This window comes from Nyctereutes procyonoides, unplaced genomic scaffold, assembly GCF_905146905.1.
Source record: "Nyctereutes procyonoides isolate TBG_1078 unplaced genomic scaffold, NYPRO_anot_genome, whole genome shotgun sequence".
In the NCBI taxonomy this organism is placed as follows: Eukaryota; Metazoa; Chordata; class Mammalia; order Carnivora; family Canidae; genus Nyctereutes; species Nyctereutes procyonoides.
Window position 1 is genome coordinate 59,041,031 of NW_026575052.1, and position 23,505 is coordinate 59,064,535.

At 33.8% G+C, this 23,505-nt stretch overlaps 1 non-coding gene across 1 annotated transcript; it reads right to left on the bottom strand.

The window, feature by feature from the left end:
• Positions 1-21,388: 21,388 nt before the first annotated feature.
• Positions 21,389-21,496, bottom strand: LOC129514295 (U6 spliceosomal RNA). The gene has a single exon (XR_008665373.1). It is a non-coding gene; the product is annotated as a U6 spliceosomal RNA (small nuclear RNA).
• Between the last annotated feature and the right edge of the window lie 2,009 nt (positions 21,497-23,505).

The following is a 23,505-nucleotide window of genomic DNA, read 5'->3' on the forward strand; positions in this document are numbered from 1 at the left end:
TGGAGTTTAGAATTTGTAGATAGAAGGACTAGAAAAGAGGGAAATATAGAGAGAGTGCTCCAGACAGCTGCTAGAAACCCTCTTGAGTTTTTGATGAGTACTAGACTATGCAAACTAAATTGAAATTAAGTAAAACAAGACACAAACCAAACACAGAGTGATAAGATAAACAATTCTCAGAGATCAAACAAGTTGGGGAGCGATATTCAAGTTCTGGAGAGTAAGAGTGAAGAGTACTTAATGATCCCCCGATACAGTACAGACTCCAGAGAGTCAAGCTTTATTAATAAGCTGATACACAGGGAAGATCCCCCTAGACATACCCTTGCAAATATTAAAATAGGGATCAAATTAATCTGGAAGTCAATTAACTGCCTGTAAATTAGCAAAGCCTAACACTTTTTAAGGAAGTCAGAAAAATTCACATGCTGCACAATGTAGTATAACTGACCAGCATCCAAAAATAGTTATTAGAAATGCCAAATGTACAAAAATGTGACTCATCACAAGTAAAAAAAAAAAATCAGCCAATATAACCAGACATAAATAACTAAAATGAAAAAAAATTAGTAAAACTAGGATGAAACATCGATTAAACAGAAATATTTAAAGGAAAATATGGATATAATAAGGAAGGAAATGACAGATATAAAGATAAGAAAACAGAACTTTTAGAGTTGAAAAGTAAATGAACAAGTATCTAAATGAGATAAACACCTGATTAGTCACTGAAGAAAAAAAAAGATCAGCGAGTTTAAACTAGTGATAGACCTAAAATTTTAGGGAAAAAAAGAAAGAAAGAAAGAAGAAAGAACGAATGAACGAACCTTAGTGTAACTCTGAGCAACCTAACACATGGGAATGGAGTCCTAGTAACAAAAAAGGTGAGGGGATAGAAAATGTTTTGAATAAAAATGTCAAAAATTGTCTGATTTTGACTAAAATGATGCGACCCACAGATCCAAAACAAAAAAAAATTAACATGTTACATACGACACACACAGGTAGATATACAAACAGCACACACCACAGCTCATCATGATTAAATTGCTTAAGTCAGTAACTAACTGAAAATCCTAAAAGCAGTGAGAATAAAATAATTCTGTTATGCTTATGACCAGATTGGCAGATTGTCCCATCTCAATAGAGGGGTCTCACTCCTATAGCGGATTGTCTAGATACTACCTCAAATTAGGAAGAATTCTTCAGTGAACTATATAAATGTCCTATTCCTTAACCACTGGCTATTCAGAAAGAGTAAAACACATAATAATAATAACAAAAATATCCCGCCACAAAAAAAAAGTGAAAGAAAAAAATAGCTCTGCACTGTCTGTAGGACTTAATACATTTTATCATTTTACCATCTCTCTCTCCAGTAATGATATTATTCTTAATGAATCAAACTAAAGAAATGGTTTATAATATAAACACCACGTTTGGCAGGCACATTTAATTGCCTTTCATCCTTGCAAATGTATTTTCAACAGTCTTGTGATTCAAAGATAGAATTAAGCTGCTTATCTTTCACTCTTTCAAAGGGAAGGTCATATTTCTCGCAGAGAAGAACAGTAATGATTTTGCTTTTGTGTGTGTGTGTGTGTGTGTGTGTGTGCGTACATCTATAGTATGTTTCACCTCCTACTGACACCTAATTGCAAATAAAATCACTGTATTGCATTATGGGCCAGAAAATTGGATGGAATATAGATTCTCCTTGGTAATTGCTACATTCAAAAATAGCCAAAATCTAGTATCAAAATAAAAACACCTTTGATATGAAAACATTTACTGCAGAATGCCACTTAGAAAAATAATTCCTGTCGTAGAAGGAATTTATGCAATATGGTTAAGATTCTAATCTTATAGCATCTCATTTTGTTAATTCTATGTCTATGGTTACTTGGGTAAGATTTTTTTTTTTAAGTTAAAACACAACACACAAAAATGAGTTCCTACTGCAAAATTTAAAGATTTAAAACCTTTATGTAAATAAGTAACCTTCACACCATGCAAAATAAATTTCTACACATAAATTGCATATAAATTGAAGAGAGCCAAAGGTAATTCTGTTTTTTTTTTTCCTTTTGGTAACTTCTAAACTTCATTTTAGATCTACAAATGCTTAAAAAGTCCTAGATAATTTTAAAGAGAACTGTAATGTTTTTAAAAAGACAAAAATTTATAAAAAAGACAAAAGGTTATAATGATATCAGATTTTGCAAAAAGTTATAATGGTATTAGATTTTGCAAAAGTATAAAATCCAAAGAGAATATAAACTTATTGTAAATTAAATAATCAGGAATTATGTGATATTATAAGGATTTTTTTGGAAACTCAAGGAAAATATTTATCTTTAGCACAATCTTTTAATGAAATAAAGTGAGAAATTCAAGAACAGACAAGTAAACTAGACTACAGTATATATTACTGAGGAGTGGAGTAAAGAATCAGAATAGTGACCAAGTTCAATTGCAGAGCAGAAGAGAAGTATAAGAGATAGGCTTTGAGAAGATGTTAAAGAAAAAAAAAAAGTATTCAATTGATTATCATGTATGGTGGAGCATTTGGGGTAAAACAAACCCCGTGACGAAGCCGTAGATTGTCTCATTTCAATAGAGAGGTTTCAGTGTTCTAGAGGTCGTTTGATTAAATTAGGAAACAAGGAAAAAGACTAATACCACCAATTCTGTTGGATTATGCAATAAATCTGAGAAAAGTAAATACAATGTAAAGGTTTTAAAGGAAGAAATAAATGATTAATCACATATTATTACCTATGTGAAAATATAAAACAATCATTTGGTAGACTTTTAGAATGAAATATTTTAACAAGATTGCTAGAAATATGAGTAATAGAAATATTAATTGCATTTCCACATATTGCAACAAAATGCTAGAAAAAGATAGTTTAGGTATTTCTTTATTTTTAGTTTCCTGAAATGTGTGTGTTTGCATGTAATTTATAGCAGCACATATATGTTTCATAAAATACACATTTTCTCAAAATAAGCATCAACTTATATAGTTATATATATGCTATATACAATGTATTATATATCATATTATATTATATAACATACACGTATCATAAATATATTCAACAAAATATTTTGTTAAAATTTATTCAATTTACCTAAATAATGAAGAAATATACCATTGCCATAGATATATTTTAAATATATCAACTCTCTCCAAATTGACTAATAGATTTCATATAATGCTCACTCCTTCCCCAAATTTAAGTGAAATTGTGTTGAACTTGAGAAATGACTTCAAAATTTATTTGAAAGAATAACCATGAATAAGTAAGACACTTTTGAAGGACAGGAGACATCAATAAAATTTTTATTAAATAAATATTTTAGCACAAGAATAGAAAAAAATACACACCTACAACAGGACAGAGAGCTCAAAAATAGATCTATATACATATAGAGACATAAAAATTAGTGAACAATTTAAGAAATGGGATTTAAACTATCAATTTCCATTAAGGGAAGAAAATGAAATATTTTCTATTATCTCCTAAATCCAGCCTAAAAACAAAGATCCCGGCCGAAATATGTAGATAGACACAAAGGTGGTTCTACTGTCAGATAAAAGTTCTGATGTCACAGTCCACAGTCTAAAGATCACTAATTTGAATAAAATCTAGCCATTAAATATACTTCCTGCTTAATCAAATTATGTTTCCTTAACTGATCTAGTAAATGCAAGCCATGAAATTAGCCTCCAAATGGACTTGGGCTCATTGACAACAAAATGTATAGTTTACAAGTAGAGTTTAGTTTCAACCAGTGGGTCTCACAAAGTAACTTCTCAATTTCCACACTTGTGTTTGAAAATACAATAGATTAGAATGCGGCACAATGGTGGACTCCTGTCAGACAAACTTAGTTTCTATTTCTGCTTCACCATTTACTCACTATATGACCTTCAGTTCCCTCATTTATAAATGGAGATAACAGAATGGAGACACTGTATTTTGTTGGAATGAATGTGGATGCTAAAAAAAAAAAAAGGTTAAGAATGGCTAATAATAATCTTATAGATTATTTAGTGGATTAAATGAAAGAAGAGTGTAAATCGCTGGATAGTTTGAAGGGTGTAGTAATTGTTCAGTAAATGTTAACTAATATGATAATGATGATGATAACAATTATAATGCTGATAAAATCATAGTTCATAGTCATTCATGAATTGGTAAACAAAATAATTACAAAATATTATTTTTATAACATTCAGTTTTTATATTCTATAGCTTATAAAAGTCCAATAAATAAAAAAATATTCATAATTGTTTAATAATGGAATTAGGTGCCATAACCCTCACATAGATGAAATATTTTAGGTTTTTATAAGGCCCCCAAACAACATACCTCTAGTTACTTTCTCCATTCTCTTTCTAAGAAGAATAACATATTCAGTTTTATGTATTTGTTAGCATCCTTTAGGACTCTTTAATCTCTTTTTGAAGCACTGTGGAAAGTAATGAGATCCCCAAAGAAAGCCTGAAGGGCCTCTAAATAACCAGAAAGAAACAGCTAATCTCTTACAACCAAACCTTGTAAAATAGCAATTTGTTCATTAATGATAGAAAAAAAAAAGCATCTTCATTTGAGAATTAATCCTCATCTTCCATAAAACAAAATAACCTTCTATATACATATAAAAAGGAAACATAGACTGGGCTATAGTTAGTGAAGTAAATCTTGTGTAATATGCCAGCATTAATAGTGCTGTAAAAAAAAAAAAAGAAAAAAAAAAGAACGAAAGAAAATCTCATTAACACCTTATCTCATGGAGTACTTTAAGGTAATCAGCAAAGGAAGGGGGTCTTTCAATGCAATTAGTGGCTGTTAAATTTAGAGAAAATTAGAGGGGCTATTCTCTATCCAGTTCCTACTCAACTTTGAGTCACTGGGCTGATTTTTTAAGGGCTGGTTCATTAAGGGACGATCACAGCAGGTGTAGTTTTCCATGTTAAGAGAAGAACCAGCATATTTTATACCTCTAGGCAACCTAGTGGGACACTAAGGGGATATTTCCCAGCATAGCATATTTATTTGAATTTTTTGTTTACCTCTGAACATCTGCAGGACTAGGTTCCTGACATATTTAATATTTCTATCACATTTTGTACTTGAATTATGTTTTATATTTGTCTCATATACTTCATATTTCTACACTTTATATTTACAAGGTTTCCTACAATTATTTCTTTGGTCTATTAATAGCACTCTAATGGAGGTATGTTAAGTGTAGCATTACTTTTTTTAAAAAATGGAAACACCTCTGTCTATCTGTCTATCCATCTATCCATCTATCCATCCATCTATCCATCTATCCATCCATCTATCCATCTATCCATCCATCCATCCATCAGCTTATATTCATTATTTATTATTCATCTATATTCTATCTAACTAGATATTTTCTATATAGCTATGACTTCTAAGCGACTTTATGAAATTCTGTGTAAGAAGAATTTTATTTTCAATACCTTTTGTTAAACCTTCTCTGAACCTTCCAAAGAGGAAAATATGTAAAATATAAAAAGATAGTATATTGGGTTTAACTTTTTAAATGTTTTTTAACATGCTTTTTCATGATTTCTCAGCTTCTCTACTTTTGAATAGTATATATAAATAAATTGCATGCTGAGTTTCAGTCCAACATGGTGACATAGGAGGCTCTTAAACTCACCACCTCCCATGGATACACTAAATATACAGCTACAAACAGAACAATTCCCTCTGAAATAAACCCAGGACTAGCTGAGCAACTCCTACACACAGGATGAATGAGAAAATACCCATGCCAAACAAGTCTTTGCACAACCTCAACTACTAGGAGTAACTAAGAACAGAGAAGATGGCTTGGACAATCACAAAACTTTGAGAGAGAACCAGGAGCTCAGGATGGTTTGGGCAATAAGTTTTATCTCCTATATGTTCCTATATAGGAACATTCCATCAAGAGACACAGAGAGAAGGATGTTTTATCTACTGTGCAGAAGATACAGAGACACAAGGAGAATAAAGAAACACAGAAAAAATGTTGCAAACAAAAGAACAAGAAAAAACTCCAGAACAGAACTTAGTGAACCACAAATAAGTAACTTAACAGACAAAGAATTCAAACTAATAATCATAAAGACACTCACTGGGGTCAGGAGAATAATGCATGAACAGAGTGAGAATTTCAATAGATAGATTAAAAAATAAGGAAGTACCAAACGGAAATCATGGATCTGAAGAATACAATAACTGAGTTGAAGGAAAAGTCAGTAGAGGGATTCAACAGCATACTTGATCAAGTAGATAAAAGGAGCAGTAAAATTGAAGACAAGACAGTGGAATCTATCCAAACAGAAGAACAAAAAGAAAAAAAAAATGAAAAAGAATGAACATAGATTAATGGAACTATGGGACACCATCAAATGGACCTACATGTGCACTATAGGGGTCATGGAAGGAGAGCACAAGAGAAAGGGGCAGAAAGCTTATTTAGAAAAATAATGGCTGGAAACTTCCCTAACCTGAGGAAAGAAACAGAAATTTTGATCTGCGAAGCTCAGAGGGTTCCAAAAAAGATGAATTCAAAAAGAATCATATTGATAAATGTTATAATGAAAATGTCAAGAGATAGAGACAAGGAGAGAATCTTAAAAGCAGCAAGAGAAAAATATCTTCTTACATAAAAGGAACCCCATAAGACTATAAGCAGATTTTTCTACAGAAATTTTGTAGAATGCTAGAGAGTGGCTCAATATGTTCAAAGTACTGAAAGAAACAAAAAACTGCAACTAAGAATACTCTGCCTGGAAAATACTTTGGAATTGAGAGAAAGAGTTACCTTGACAGGCAAAAACCTGAAGGAGTTTATTAGCAGTAATAAGATGTTATAAGAAATGTTAAAGATAAGTTTTCAAGCTAGAACAAAAGGGTGCTACTTAGTAACAGGATATATATGAAAACTATATTTCACAGGTAGAAGCAAATAAAGGGTTAAATTCAGAATACTCTAATGCAGTGTAATCACTTATTAACTTAGTATAAAAATTAAAATACAAAAGTAGCAAAAATAACTATAACCACAATAACTTGTCAATGTACACACAAAGTAAAAAGATGAAAATTGTGATATCAACAACATAAAATATTTGAGGGGGGATAAAAATGTAAAGCCTTAGTTTCTACATGCATTCAAAGGTAAGTTGTTTGGGACACCTGGGTGGTTCAACAGTTGAGGGTCTGCCTTTGGTTCAGAGCATGATCCAGGAGTCTTGGGATGGAGTCCCACATCGGGCTTCCTGCATGGAGGCTGCTTCTCCCTCTGCCTATGTCTCTGCAATCTCTCTGTGTGTCTCTCATGAATAAACAAATAAAATCTTAAAAAAAATAAAGGTAAGCTGTTTGCTTACAATATACTATATCTATACAGTATGTTTTATGAAGGTCTCATGGCCCCCACAAAGAAAAAATCTAGAGTAGATACACAAAAGAATGAAAGGAATCTAAGAATACTACCACAGAAAAATTATCAAACCTCAAAGGAAAAGACCAAGAGAATGAGAAAGAAACAAAGGAATTATAAAATAGCCAGAAAAAAGTAAACAAAATGACAATAGTAAATTTATATACCTTTAAGTAATTAATTTAAAGGTAAGTGGATTAAATTCTTCACTCAAGAGACACAGAGTGGCTGAATAGATAAAAATACAAGGCCCAACTATATACTGCCTACAAGAGATCCACATCAGCTATAAGAACATATAAACTGAAAGTGAAGGATAGAAAAAGATATTCCATGAACACGGAAACCAAGAGAAAGCAGAAACAGCTATATTTAATATCAGACAGAATAAATTATAAGTAAAAAACCTAAACAAGAGACAAGCAAATAATTATAATGATAAAGGAATCAAATTAATATGCTAATATAACACTTATAAATATGTATGCACTTAAGATAGGAGTGCCTGAGTATATAAAGCAAATAAACACTAATGGATATGAAATAAGAATAAACAATACAACGATAACTGAAGACTTCAATAGCCCACTTTCACCAGTGGGTAGATCACACAGAAAATTAATGAGGAAGAACCTTGAGTTTAAAACATTAGACCAGATGAACCTAATGGGCATTTATAGAGCATTTCATCAAGAAACAGGAGGATGTACCTTCTTCTTAACATGCACAGTACATTCTCCAGGATAGATCATAACTTGGGCCACAAAACAAGTCTGAATACATTTAAGAAGCCTGAAATCACATCAAGCATCCCTCTGACCACAGTGGTATGAAACGTGATGATGTGAAAGCTGGAAAATTCACAAACAGTGGGTTAAACAGCATGTTACTGAACAACCAATGGGTCAAAGAAACAATCAAAAGAGAATTGAATACATATATATATATATATATATATATATGATATTCATATATATATATATCTGAAAACAAATGAAAATGCAACATACCAAAATTTATCTGATAAAGCAAAAAGCAGTTGTAAGAAGAAAGTTTATGGCAGTGAAGGTTGACATTAAGAACAAAGAAAGGACTTGGGGTGCCTGGGTGGCTCAATCAGTTGAGTTCCTTACCTTTGATTTGGGCTCATATCATGATTTTAGGGTTATGAGGTTGAACTCTGCCTTGGCCTCCACACTTGGCATGGACACTGCTTGAGATTCTCTTTCCTTATTGCTCTCAGGCATGCATGCTCTCTCTCTCTTTTTAATAAACAATTTTTTTTAAAAAAAGAATAAAATTGGTTTCATAATAAACATCCTAAAGTTGCACCTCAAGGAGAGAGGAAAAGAGGAACAAACTAAATCCAAAGTTAATAGAAGGATGTTCGATCAAGAGAGAAAGAAATGAAATAGGGATTGAAAAATCAATAGAAAATATCACTAAAACTAAGAGCTGATTTTTGGAAAAGATAAAGGAAATACACCATAAACTAGATGTTCCATGAAAATAGAGACAACTCAAGTAAATAAATTATAAACAAAAAAGGACACGTTACAAATGATACCACACAAATGCAAGAGACTGCTGTGAACAGACACCCAGAATTGTAAAACCTAGAAGAAACAGATAAATGCCTAGAAATACAACCTACCTAGACTGAATCACGGAGAACCAACATCTGAACACACCAATTACTAGTAAGGAGATTGAATCAATAACCATAAACCTTCCAACAAACAAAATTCCAGGATCAAGGGACTTCATTGCTGATTTCTATGAAATCTTTATAGAAAAATTAATACCATCGTTCTTATACTTTACCAAAAAAAAGTGAAGAGAGAACATTCCAAAATCATTTTATGAGGTCAGCATCACTCTGATACCAAAACCAGAGAGAAAGACCCTACAAACCCATAAAATTATGCCTCATGAACACAGACACAAAATTCCTTAAAAAAATTTACCAAACTGAATTCAACAGAACATTTAAAGGATCACAAACTTTGATCAGGTGGGATTCATCTCTAGGGTGTAGGATGGTTCACCATCCACATATCAGGGTGATACACTTCAGGAACAAAATGAAGGATAGCAGTCAAATGAGTATATGACACAAGAGCATTTGACAAAATTCCACATCTGTTCATGATATAATCTCTCGATATACTTGATGAAGGAGATAAAGGGAGCTTATTTCTTTTCTTTTCCTTTTTTTTAAAAAAATATTTTTATTTATTTATTTTTGTCTTTTACTCCTCTAGCTGCCCCTTTTGAAAACTGGCCCTCAAATCACACATATCTGAAAGCCTGGACCCTCTAATCAGGCTCTTATATACAAGGATGCATTTCCTACCAGCTAGTGGGACTTTCTGTTTCTGGTGTTCTGGTGTTTTTTGTTTTTTGTTTTTTTCTTTAAGATTTTATTTATTTATTCATGAGAGACACACACACTCACAGAGGCAGAGACACAAGCAGAGGGAGAAGCATGCTCCATGCAGGGAGCCTGACGTGGGACTCGATCCTGGGTCTCCAGGATCATGCCCTGGCCTGAAGGCTGCCCTTTTTCTGGTGGTTTTAAAGGAATTTTAGGTCAGATGCTAGCTCCCTGCTTCTCTCTTCCCAGTGACTTCCCTTGGGCTGCTCTCACAGCAGAGCTTTCAGGAAGCAAGGAAGAAAGTGTTGTGGGGAGTTGGTGATTTTTTTTCTGCTGGTTTTTATTTAGCAACTATTTTGAATCTGTCCCATTATCCACCTGCTATTTATGCCAGTGGTATTGTTTTGTGTAGATTATTATCCTCCTTTTTGTTAGTGTTGTTTTATTGTGTGTGGAGGCAAAACTTGGGTGGCAATCTATCCAGAAGTCAGGAACATATTTTTATTTATGTTTTATTTTTTTAGGAACATATTTTTAATATATTTTTTATGTTCTCTACTGACTTCCTAATAGTACTTCTTTTGAGGAGTGATAGTTTTAGTATTTGCTTTGAGGCTTACAACATGCATCCTGAATCTGAGAGTCTATTTGTAGTCATCATTGTTCCACTTCACATTCCATACACGAGATTATCCACCTTTTACTTATATACTCTACACCTACTGCAATCTATCTGACACTTCCCATATCCAGCTTTGCACTCCATTACAAATACAATGAACAAATTCTAGTATATGCACTTGTCCCATTGCATCACTTTGTTCTTTTATCATATATTTTATCTCTATGCATAATGTAAAATCCACCTTTTAATTTCATTTGGCTTTAAGCAGCTTGTGGCCTTTTAGAAAAACTTATAGGTCAGAATAATAATAACACATTTTCTTCTACATTTACTTGGACTCTTCAAGATTCCTTATAATACAGCTTTCCATCTGTTATCATTTGCTTTCGGCATGAAAAAATATCCTTTAGCATTTCTTGTAGTGTATTTCTGTTAGCAATTAATTCTCTCAGCATTTGTGCATCTCAACTGTGGTTTTTTCAGTCTTGGTTCTGAAAAATATTATTGTTGAATACAGAATTTGGGGTTTCTAGTTGTTTATTGTTTTCGTTCAGCCCTTAAAAGTTCATTACTTTTTCTCCTAGTCTCTGTTGTTTATGATGAGAGGTCAGACATAATTTTTTACTTTGTTCTCCAGCACGTAGTATGTGTTTATTCTCTTTCTGATTTTAAGATTTTCTCTTTCTCTTTGGTTTCATCAGAATAATGCTTTGCAATCCTCTCATGGGGGCTGGCAACAGGTACCACACTGCATCTTTTCTCACCACTCATGGGTCTGGGTGCGGTTTTACATGTTTTTAAAAAGTTTCAATTTATACATGCTTGACTCTGTGCTTTGTTAAGTGATCTGTGAAAACCTCAAGCTGTTTTCTAAGCTTTCAGCTCAATTCAGTCTCTGAACTCTGTCTCCCCATGAAGCTACCAAGACCTTGGCTTTTGATTTTGTTAGCAAAAAACTACAGTAAGTCATATCCTATGTCATGGTCCTTATCTCTAAACTCAGTCTTTCCGATGTCTCAGCTGGATGCCCAAGGTGCTAAGGAAGTATTAATGTAGTTCCTCTACTCTGGTTGGGCTGGAACTCCAAGATTTCAAGCAGAACTGGTTTTCTAGTGTTTCAGCCCCATTATAGCCCATTAGCCTTGGGTAGTTTCACTTGTGTATGGGTAGCCCATTCTTCAGCCAAGTACTCAAGATCTCCACAGAAACCTCTGGGCATCTCATGTTTGCATCTTCTTTTTTTCTTGTTCTCTGCTCTATGGAGTCCAAACATTTAAACTGTCCTGAATTCCGATCTGTGCCTCCTCGACAGATTCAAAACACTATACACAGCTTGAACTCCAGCTTGATGTCCCATGGGGAGGAAAGTGTCCTCAGAGCCAGGGCAATCATGGGACTCACCTCATATTTTCCCCTTTTAGGGAAGTACATACTGATACGTAAATAATCAATAGGAAATAGCTAGTCCAAGTGGTGGGGGAGTGTTCCACAGAGAGGAACACAAGGCTAACACCTTAAGGCAGAAGAGAGCAAAGGCATTCTCAACACGGACTTTAGAAAAAAAACTCCACTACATTTGAACTGAGAACAAATTGAGGACTGAATAAGAAGAAATGGAAGAAGTAAGCCAGAGCCAGAGGATCCCAGGCCAGTTATATTATTGATATCTCAGGTTTCAGATTTCCCACCCCAACCCTTTAGGGGTTTCTTACTTAGTTTCTCACTTTGAAGTGTTACTTTGAGGACTAAATATACTTACTTAATGCTTCATGGTGAGAACCACTAAATCTGGATTTCCCTCTGAATGCTTATTTCAAAAATCATGGGTCCCACCAAAGTGCCTCGAATCTTCATGATTTTTCAAAATTGGCTCATGAGTGATCACTCGAGAGATGGCATCTTTTCAGGTATGGTTCTACCAGTCAGAAGCATGAGAAACTTCCCATCTGCTTCTTTACCTCTGATCTTGTGGAAAATTATTTGTGTAAAGCAGATCTATGAAATTTAATTCCTAATGCATTAGCATAGATAAGAAATGCTTTTCATGAATCTAATATATTACCTAGGAAGGTATATCTTTGACTCTTTTATACATTTCATGGACTTCCTGCATAAGCTACGATAGAACCAAGGGCTGCCTATTTCTCTGCCTCCATGTGCAATGATTTCCAGACCCATACTTCATCATCCTCACATATAAGTCCAAATATACTCCTATTTTTTAGAAACAATTTCTAACCAGGATCAGGATTGTTCCTGATTATGTATGCCCATATCCTGTTGGTTCTGTCTCTCTGGAGAATCCTAACTAATACAACTTTCTTCTTCAGAATTTTAGCAAAGGTTTTTGGACTAATGAGGACTGACCTTCACAGCTCACATATCTATCCTAAAATAAATGCTAGAGCCAGACAGGTAGGCGGGCTCAAACTAGCCAGTAATAGGTCATTTATTAGCCTTTATAATTACATAGGGGATCAAACTGAACTACACAGACTGATAACCTGAACATCTAATAAGGTAATAGATATGAATAGGACAGTGGGTATATAAAAACCACAAATATCTGCTATACCAATAGTATGTTATTTTATGATTCTATAACCTTGTTTTTTTTTTTTCCTGGTTAGAAAACCATTGCTTTCTGCAATGACAAATTTTAAGCAAATTTTGGTATCCAAATATGCACATATTTGAAAAGGAGAGTAGACAGGAATTAAACAACACATTAGGATACATATGAACATGAATAGTAAATTAATTATACATAATAGAGGTTGAGAATTAATAATGTTTATAAAGTGTTTGAGTGTGCATATAATGGATAGACACTAATTAAGTAAATGACAAACTATCTAATGTTATTGTTTAAAAAGTATACTGATTTTTTTCAACTATATTTCAGTAATTTTTTTTAAAAGATTACACTTATTCATTTGAGAGAAAGTGAGAGAATACAAGCAGGATTAAGGGGAGAGGGAGAGGGACAAGCAGACTCTCTGCAGAGCAGAGAGCCAGTTGCAGGTGTTGATCCCGAGACCCCAAGATCATGACCTGAGCTGAAGACAGATGTTTAACTCACTGAGCCACCCAGGTGCCCCCAGTATTTCTTTTTAAATAGATAATATAAATATTAAAACAATTGTACCACGTTTTGGAAAACCAAATAGTTTTCCTAATTTTAATATATATGCTATATTATATATATATATATATAATATAGCATATATATGCTATAGAACTTACATAGGTAAGTCACTATAATTATTATTCATGTCTTTATTTGCAAATTGAACCATATAACACTTGTTCTTCCCACCTTTAGAATTGTTGATGAGATTCAAAAATATATGTTAGATCCGTTGAAAACCATAAAATCCTATGCAAATATTATATTGTATATATTTTGGAAGAAAAGTTCTTCACTGCTGTGTTATTATTAATCTAAAAAGACTCTAGAGAGAACAGGAGTGAAGTTTCAGCAGCTATAAATGATGAATTAACCTGCTGAGTCCAAATTATGTTGCAGGTCAAAGGCATTCTCAAGTAGCACAGTTTTTATGAATATAATACTTAGGAATATCAATTAGCTGCCATAAAAAATTAACTCAAAGGGAATGAAATTCATCTATAAAAGAGCTGGTAATTCTCCTCTGACTGTGTTTTGTTGTGATCTACAAATAACTGTACATGATAAAATCTTCATAGGCTTTTCTTCTTTTTTCCAAATACTCAGATATACTTCATTTGAAATCCCCAAGTATTTAGTAATTAGACAAGCAATTACTAGAATTTGAGGACTCAATAAATAGGTAAGGGAAGGAAAAGAAGGCAGAAATTATTGAATTCAGGAAATAACACTTGCTGACAATTTTCCCAAAATAAATTATTCCTTTACATAGTCATTTCTCATATATGAGTCACTCTGCTCTTGATTGCTTCTAAAATTTTTCATAGATAGTACTCACTACCATATACTCTTCTCCTACATTTAGAGCCCTAAAAACAAATGCAATGTGCCTTATTTTAAGTGTCCTAGACTAATACACAAGCTAATAATCATTTTATTTAGGGAAATCATATGGAGCCACAATTTTATATTCTAGAATTAAAAGTAGCACTATTGCTTTTGAGAAAGGAAAAGAAAGTTAGCTAAAAAAAAAAAAGGCAAGTAAGGGTGGAAAAAATGAGCCTCATAAACAGAGGTAAAAAATGAAAAAAGACACATATGGCAAGGCACTTAAACATAAATTTTCATAATATTTATAAAAACATAAAAGTTCTGAATCTGTAGGTGTTTCTGTTTATTTTGTATTTTTTTTTTTTTTTTTTTTTGCAATTAGCAAGAGGGTTTATTGAACGTTTGCACAAACGGGCTCTCCGCCTCCGAGGAGGAAAAGAGCCCCGATTAGCAATTACAGGGATCTTTTAAAGGCAAAAGGAAAGAAACCCCCTAAAGACAAAAGAACCGCGGGAGTCGCATAGCATCCAGGTTGATTTCACAGAGGGTCAACATGAACCTATTCAGGGACATTCCAATCAGGGTGTGGGGGGGAATGGTTTTCTTATTGTGAACAGAATGCTTTTAGTTGCTAAAATTTCAGGAAGGCGCCTGGATGGTCTGCCTCTGGATTAGGGCTGGCCCTACTTACAAGGGGGGAGGTTTCTTATTTTGTATTGTTTTTAAGCGTTGATGTATTTCCTTACCTCATCTTGAAGAAGTTTGGAAATAATCCATCTTCGTCCTGTGAAATGAATGAATTTAATGAATGGAAGAATCCAACACTGTTTTCAAACTTCATCTCAGCAAGTGTGAATCTGCTGCAGCTGCATTTCCTGGTTATAATTAAGTCCTGTTGGAAAACTTCATTACCAGGAGTTGGAAGGCTAATGTCGAGGGCTCGGCTTCCTGAGGCCAGCGTTAGTCTGGAGCATGCACAGCTGTGCAATTCCAGGAAGTACAGAAGCTGTTCAGGAAATGATGGAGTGAGCATATATAACACCAGAGAGAACAGTTTTGCAGTTCAACATGGGGTGTGTAGTCTCCAATCTGAGTTATAAGCAAAATGAGAGGAAAAAAATGTATCTTTCTTCTTATGCATTGACACTTTGGCTATTCATTAAATGTCCCGCTCACGTTTGCCTGGTCACCAGAACTTCAGTAGATTGTTGTTGATGGTGATCTTGGGGATACCTCATCCATTTTTCTCCTCATTCTAGCTATTTTTTCTTTAATCAAAGGTCTTATGCTAAGATGTTAATTTGCTATACAAATGTGTTTTCCTTTAATGTACAGTGTATTCTCAGGTGCAATGCCTCAAAATATCTAATCCACAATAATGATTTTGTCTACTCAGAAGTTACTACAGTCCACAAAATGATTAAATTAACCAGACCTGGAATACTCATGGACAGTTGGGACACTTGTAATTTTTATTTAGAAGATACTTTCCACTGTTAAACAAAAACTTGGATTTGGAAAGATGGTTGTTGGGTCATCTGCTTCATGTAGGCAGAGCAAAGAAAAATTCTTTATGTTTCTTCTGTATTCTGACTTACTTTAATGGTACGCCAGGTGTTTTTGTTGTTGGTGGTGTTTTTTTTTTTTTTTTTTTCCTGATGGCTTATAGTCAGGAACTTACAATTGTCAGAGCATTGAACGTGCTTGGTCCTTGAGGGCGTTTCCAATCCTTGATGATCCACACTTAAATTTAATTTTCACTAGAAAGGGATTAATAGCAGGTCTGTGGCTTGGCCCCTCTAGACTTCAGTATTCCCCATGAATGACTAATCTCAACCAGTCTTCCTTGGATTACACGCTTTAATATTTACCAGCAGAAAGATTTAATGAAGGCATTATTTGAAAAACAAACAAAACTTTTTTAGAAGACATGGTCAGTCTCTCTAAATAAATTTTAAATTATGGGGCATCGCTGGCTACAGAATTAATCGTAGTCACATATACACTTTTATCTTTGTAACTAATGGGATATAAATTGCAAGCTCCCAAATCAAGAGCTTTCTTTGTAAACAATTTTCACGCTCACTGTTGAAAATTAATCTATTAATACAAAAACAAAGTACTTTCTTAGGCAGAGAAAGGGACATCTGGAAATGCCAGCTAAAATAACAAATAGGAAATAGACTAATAAGGGAACACACCTGAGTGTCTCAGAGGTTGAGGGTCTGTCTTTGGCTCAGGGTGTGATCCAGGGGTCCTGGGATCGGGTTCCACATCAGGCTCCTTGTAGGGAGCCTGATTCTCCCTCTGCCTGTGTTTCTGCCTCTCACTGTGTCTCTGAATAAATAAATAAAATCTTAAAAAAAGCTTACAATTTTAGGGGAACTGAACTGGTTAAAACCACTTTGAAAAATGTTTACCATTATCAAGTACAGTTGAAGACACAAGTGGTATGATGCTAGATTTCCACTCATAGATAATGTAACACAGGGCAATTTATTCACTTAACACTAGGGCAAATACTGTTAACTGAAACATAGCCTTATTTATATTTGGCTAAATGAAATCCACCTGTATCTCCTTCACAATATCTAGATAAATACATGTCAAACCACTGGACATTATAGGAAATAAAAATGCAAAATTATATCTAATTGCCACACCGTAACTGAATCTTTAAAACAAAAATTGAATGTAAAAAAAGCACAAAATAATACATGCATCGTGATTCCAATTCCATAAAATTCAAAAATAAGGCAAAATTGAACTATATTATTTAGAGAAGGCTACATGGTTGCTAAAGTAGGAATAAAAGGAAGCAGATAAATAATGCATGTCAAAAAACTGATTTCCGCAGAAGTAGAGAAAGTTATAATAAGTGAAAGGCACTGAAGTTATTTCTCTATTATATTTTTTTCTATGTGGTAATTACAAAGATGTTTTCCTTACATCTATTTATCAATTTGTGTTTTTAGATGTTATGCACATATATACTTATGCAATATTTCAATATAAAAAAAGAAACCTGAAAGTCTCCCCTAGAATCCGTCATTTTTCAATATTTAATTCTCTGAGAATACTGGCAAATATTTGTTTCTGGATTCTACAGTTGAGTGAACATAAACTACAAATACCAAATTTACCAAGCAAACCTGAAATGTTGAACAAAATATTTATCAGAGACATATTTATTACCATTCCTTTAATTATATCAGGATGGGAACTGAGAAGAACAGGGGCAGACATGAAATGTAGGGAATTAAAAGTGAGTTTAAGTGATTTGAGTTGTTGTTTACATAAAATTAGGGGAGAGAGCAATCGGGTCTTCTATAAACAAAACTACTGGTTTACAGAGCTTGAGAAATCCAAAATACACTGCATAATGCACAAGATATATTGATGATACATAATGAATAAATTGTTCTGAAAATATTAATCCTTTCATGCTACATTGTTCCTTTTCTTTCAGTATTTCCTCTTAGTTTCAAAAGAATGAAGCCATAATAAACTATAATTTTATACATAAGTGATCACCCAACGATAAGCAATATAAAATTAAAATTATTTTAATTTTCTTTCTTTTAATTTCTAAAGTTTTGCCAAATACATCTTCCAAACTCAGCAAAGCTCTCTTTCAAATGGTGATTTCCATTCATCACCAAATTATATTTATTATTACAGCTGTAATGTCGTGGCCTTTGTAATGGGGTGTCAGATATTTTACCTATATTCATTTGTGTATCCAAGAACTTCGATGTTATGGCAAAGTTGGACTCTGAAATTTTGAAAAGAGTTTTTTGACTTGTGGAGGAGTATAAATATTCTTGAGAGCTCAGGGAAACTATTTCATCTTTGAATGAAAGACAATTGTGCCTACCGCACTGTGCTTATTTTTTTTTTTTTAATTTTTTTTTTTTATTTATTTATGACAGTCACAGAGAGAGAGAGAGAGAGGCAGAGACACAGGCAGAGGGAGAAGCAGGCTCCATGCACCAGGAGCCTGACGTGGGATTCGATCCCGGGTCTCCGGGATCGCGCCCTGGGCCAAAGGCAGGCGCCAAACCGCTGCGCCACCCAGGGATCCCTACGCACTGTGCTTATGAAAGAATAAAAGGAAGAAGTACGTTATAGAGTTAAATTTCTGTATAAGTATTAGGCAAAGTGCACAGAAATGTCTCCTCAAAAAGCATGTGTAAGTGAACAACAAGAGCAAAGAAATCCACACATTATCCATGCTTTTAGCATGACTAGGAGACAGAGAGAATATTTCAATGTTCAAATTACTGGAACTAAATAGTTTATACTTGGAGTGGTTGCCATGTTGTCGCAGAGATATTCTAAAATGTTTTATTTTGAATTGTATATAATTCACTTGTTGAATTGCATTATATAAAGTAGTAGTGTAATAAGTATTATGAAGGGTCATTTTTCCAAATTTATTTCCTATGGTTATGACGAGTTTGGCCATACCAGAATGGTGACCCCGGCTTCTCATGTTTTTTGAAACATGAGTGTATCTTTATTTCTAGTGTCTTCTCATTTCTCTAGTATATCTTTGCCCCTCTCTTCATTTGTAGCCTTTCTGAAGCTGCTTGTTTCAGTTTGTTTCTTATACAACACATAGGGTGTTGTTTTGTGAAACAATTTTAAATGTTTTCATTTAATGGGTCATTAAACCCAATCATATTTATGCATATGTCTGATATTGTTAACCTTACTTTATCATTTAATACTTACTGCCCATTAAATTGTTTTTGTTTTACTTCACCTTGTCAGAATTCTTATGTTTATACTGTTTTTTTTTTTTTGTTTTGTTTTGTTTTTTTTTTTACTTTAGGAAGGCTTTCATTTTATTCTAGTGGATGCCTTTATTATTTTATTTTATTTTATTTTATTTTTTTTAGTGGATTCCTTTATATCACTACTTCTTTACAGTGGTGATTTCTATCATGCCCTTAATCCACTCTGGAAACACGTCTTTCCCTTTTAAACCAACTATTGAAATAACATCTGTTTGTTTAAGCAGAAAAAAACTTTATTTCTATCAAATTAAAAAATATGAATCAATCTTCAAGCAAGATAAAACGGTCAGTAACATGATCAACAGGAGAACATTTACAGATTTGACTATAGGTGCAGATACTTTGAATTAAGCACATCCTTTGATACTATTGCCCTAATTATCTTTCAAAATGAGCATACCCACAAAGAAGAAAAAAATAATTTAACCTTTTATATATTTAACCTAGATTATGCTTTCTTAGTCTAATACAACAGCAGAGCTGAAAAATATTCTCTTCTAATTAGTAGATCACTGGTGGTAATTGATGGTAATGCTATAGCTGCAGCAATTCTGAAACTATGTTTCATGATTATTGTAGAACTGAAGAAATAAGGAAATATATTTTTGTGGATATCAGGGTGGTTCTCACACAGGAGAAGAGAGATACACATGGGATGGGTCCCCACATAAAGAACACTTTCAGGTAGCAGGCTACATTGGAGCTACAGTTGTCACTATGAATTCATGAAAAATAACATAAAATTATGTATTTGTGGGTATATATGTGAAATATAACATGAATACATGATGTATAATATAAATATACAGTATAAATTCCTATCTGATATAAGAGCCCCAACACAATGACACTAGTAGCTATGAAAAAATCATGATAAGGTTATGATCTTTAAAACAATTTTCCACACCAAGAGGAACCAAGGATCCCTGAAGAGATCAGATTTTCGTGCTGATCAGAGATATTACATGGTAACCCCGGAACATCAAATTATGCCAGAAAGTAAGGAAATTCTTTAAAAAATGATAGAGACACGTTAGAATGATATAGGAAGAACCAGAAAGGGATTCCAGTGGTCAACCGAAGGACAAATCAACACCAATATATTAATGACTTGTGGCATGGTTTAAAATTTATTTTTAATATTCATATAGTAAAATCCACTCTATCACTATAGGGTTTGATGGATTTCTGGGGCTATACATGGGTTGTTACTATCTACACAAGCCCAGTTACTCAAATGCGATTGTTCTGGAGTGGCTTGTGCTTGCAAGTGTGTTTATTAGAATGAGCCCACTCTTGACTGGCCAACACGCAGGATTTGTCTATCACTGCTTGGCTGAATTGCAAAAGCATGTTTGCAGAGGCAAGTGGCTGCTTGGCTGAACGTATTTAAAATCAATTCTTGCAGCTACCTGTTATTACGGTATTTACTGAAATCCAGAATGGATTTCAATGGATATAGAATATCCATATGGGCTCCTACATGAAAATTTAGAGAAATGAGGTAGATCTACATGTGCATGTATTACATATTCCTAGTGTGTGATGGTAAGTTCTTTGCATTTTTAAGCTGGTTAAGAAAACAATATGAATTGATAGGTAGAGCTTGATTCTGTCTATAAAACAAATATCTATATATATGTAACACATAATTTACTATGAACCTCTCTTAAAGTATTGTCTTGACAATTAAAAGGGAAAAAAATAACAAAATGGCTACATAATGCATACGTTTATAATAAAATTTCACATAAAACAAAAATGGAAGCAACAGACAGTAAAAAGCCCTTTGAAATCTTATCTACGAGAACAGTTTGGTTAGCATGTTTTCCCTTTCCCTTTGTCCATCTACATCTGGGTTGTCTATAAAACTCTATAAAGCTATTTGTACTGAAAGAATTTCCCTTCAGTTACCAATATTCTCTAATATTCTTTGACAGCATGCTAGAGAGAAAAGCAAATGTTAAGAAATACCAATATCCACTGATTTCTTATTATGCTTTTGATATGCTTGTCTCTTCTTCCCATTCCTTAGACCCAAGAAACAGAAATTTTTAAAAAATGAAAAAGGTGAAAAATGTAAGTTTTGTTGGTATCGTCATGCTTGGCTTCACTCCCTGGTTTTAGCAAAGGAAGGAGGAGATCCCTATTGCTCAATAGATATTCTCCTGTCATCCTTGCACAGGGGCCATGCTAATCTTCTGTGTAGCCTTCCAATTTCTTAGTATAGGTGTCAAAGTAAGCACACCCAATAGGTATTCTCAAACCCTAAATAAGTTAAATTATCAGAAGGATTTCTCCAACTTGCCAAACCTTATCAAAGACATCAAGAAAGCAATTGGATATATTCTAAATAGAGGGGTCAACGATGAACAAAATTTTGAATTTTAATCTCAGCTCTGGAATCCTCAGCCCAAGACTATAGTCCCACATTTCTCAAATGTCTTACTGAATTACTCTCCTCATATTCTAAACACTTCGATGGATGATTATTAGCTAGAAACTACAGAAAAATTTCCCCTGGATACGTCTTGAGGTTTAAACTTCATTTTAACTTCAGCGTGATTTTAGCTAACATCCTCTTTATCCATCCTAAGTGCCTTAAAAATCTATTTATATTCTTTCCTATATTCTTAATACACACAAAATTGACACTTTTTAAAAAAATATTTTATTTATTTATTTGAGAGAGAGAGAGACAGTGAAAGCACGAGCAGGTGGAGGGGCAGAAGGAGATGGAGAGGTACAAGCAGACTCCCCTCCGAGTGAGGAACTCGACACTGCCAGGACTTCATAGGGGCTCCATCCCAGGACCCTGGGATCACCAACGGAGCTGAAGTCAGATGCTCAGCCAATTAAGCCACCCAGGTGCCCCACAAATTGCCATTTTTAAGTGCTCACAAATACTGATATACTCTCGTAAAAAAATATTTGAGCAGTCGTGCTGAACCAAAACCAGTTTATTACCACTGGCATACATCAGTGATAGAGAGGTGGGGCTCGGAGGCATGGATTTTACTCCAAAGCTACTCTATACAACATTACTGAACAAAGGCTGGAATCATTAAAATTAAAAGGGACCTTGTTATTCTGTATGTTGGCAAATTGAACACCAATAAAAAATAAATTTATTATTAAAAAAAGAAAGAAAAGAAAAGAAAAGAAAAGGGACTTTGTGAGCACAAACAAAGGGGTTTATTCAATCTACATATTGTTATAGAATCCGCTTTTTAAAAATAAAAGCAGTGCAACAGGATATCCATACACTCCTTATACGCTTTCTTCTTTGACTGCTATATAGGTGTTCAGAGCTATATGAGAGGGGACATAGGCATCTAGTAATATCACCACTGCCGTGAGTAAGGAAATTGGGAAATAGGGGCCCCTGGGTGGCTCAGTGATTGAGCATCTGCCTTCGGCCCAGGGCATGATCCTAGGGTCCTGGGATTGAGTCCCACATCAGGCTACCTGCAGGGAGCCTGCTTCTCCCTCTGCCTGTGTCTCTTTCTCTCTGTGTGTCTCTCATGAATAAATAGATAAAATATTTTAAAAAAAAGAAAATTGGGAGATATTTAAATGAGGGACATCTCAACTTTATAGCTGTGAATTCACAATATTTTATCCTAGAAATATTTCATGTCTTTGGACAAACCATAATTTTGACTATGTAATTTACACTTGAGTATAGATGAGAATCAGGAATCACTGTTTCCACGAGAAGCTGACAAAGGAGTACAGGAAGTATAAGCTCTGGTGACACCCTCCTGCCAGGCCATGCATAAGATAAAGTGACTCTATACTAATCTGTTTCAGTTTGGCTAGTAACCAGATTCTTAGTAAATATTCAAACCAATAAGATATTTTTGTCTTTCACTCTTCTCAACACAAGTTTCTATGATTTTCCTTTCATACTATACTTTACATAATCTTTATATTGTATGTATAAGGTTTATAGTATGCAGTATTTATCACTTCAACTGAGAAAGTATGCAACTGCTACTTAGATTTTAAATTTAAATCACAGAATTTCACTTTGTCATAGCTGTTATCAGTTCTTATAATCATTTATGATTCGAGCAAGGCTGTGATAGGAACTGGGGAATTCTACTTTTTTAAAATGGTATCGTATTTCATTAGGATCATTCTTGGGAATTTAAAACCAATTCTTGGGAATTTAATAACTTAAGGTACACTGTATGATTTTGTTTATTTCTTGGGGATCAGTACTATTTTTTCATGTTTTTTAAAGATCTATTT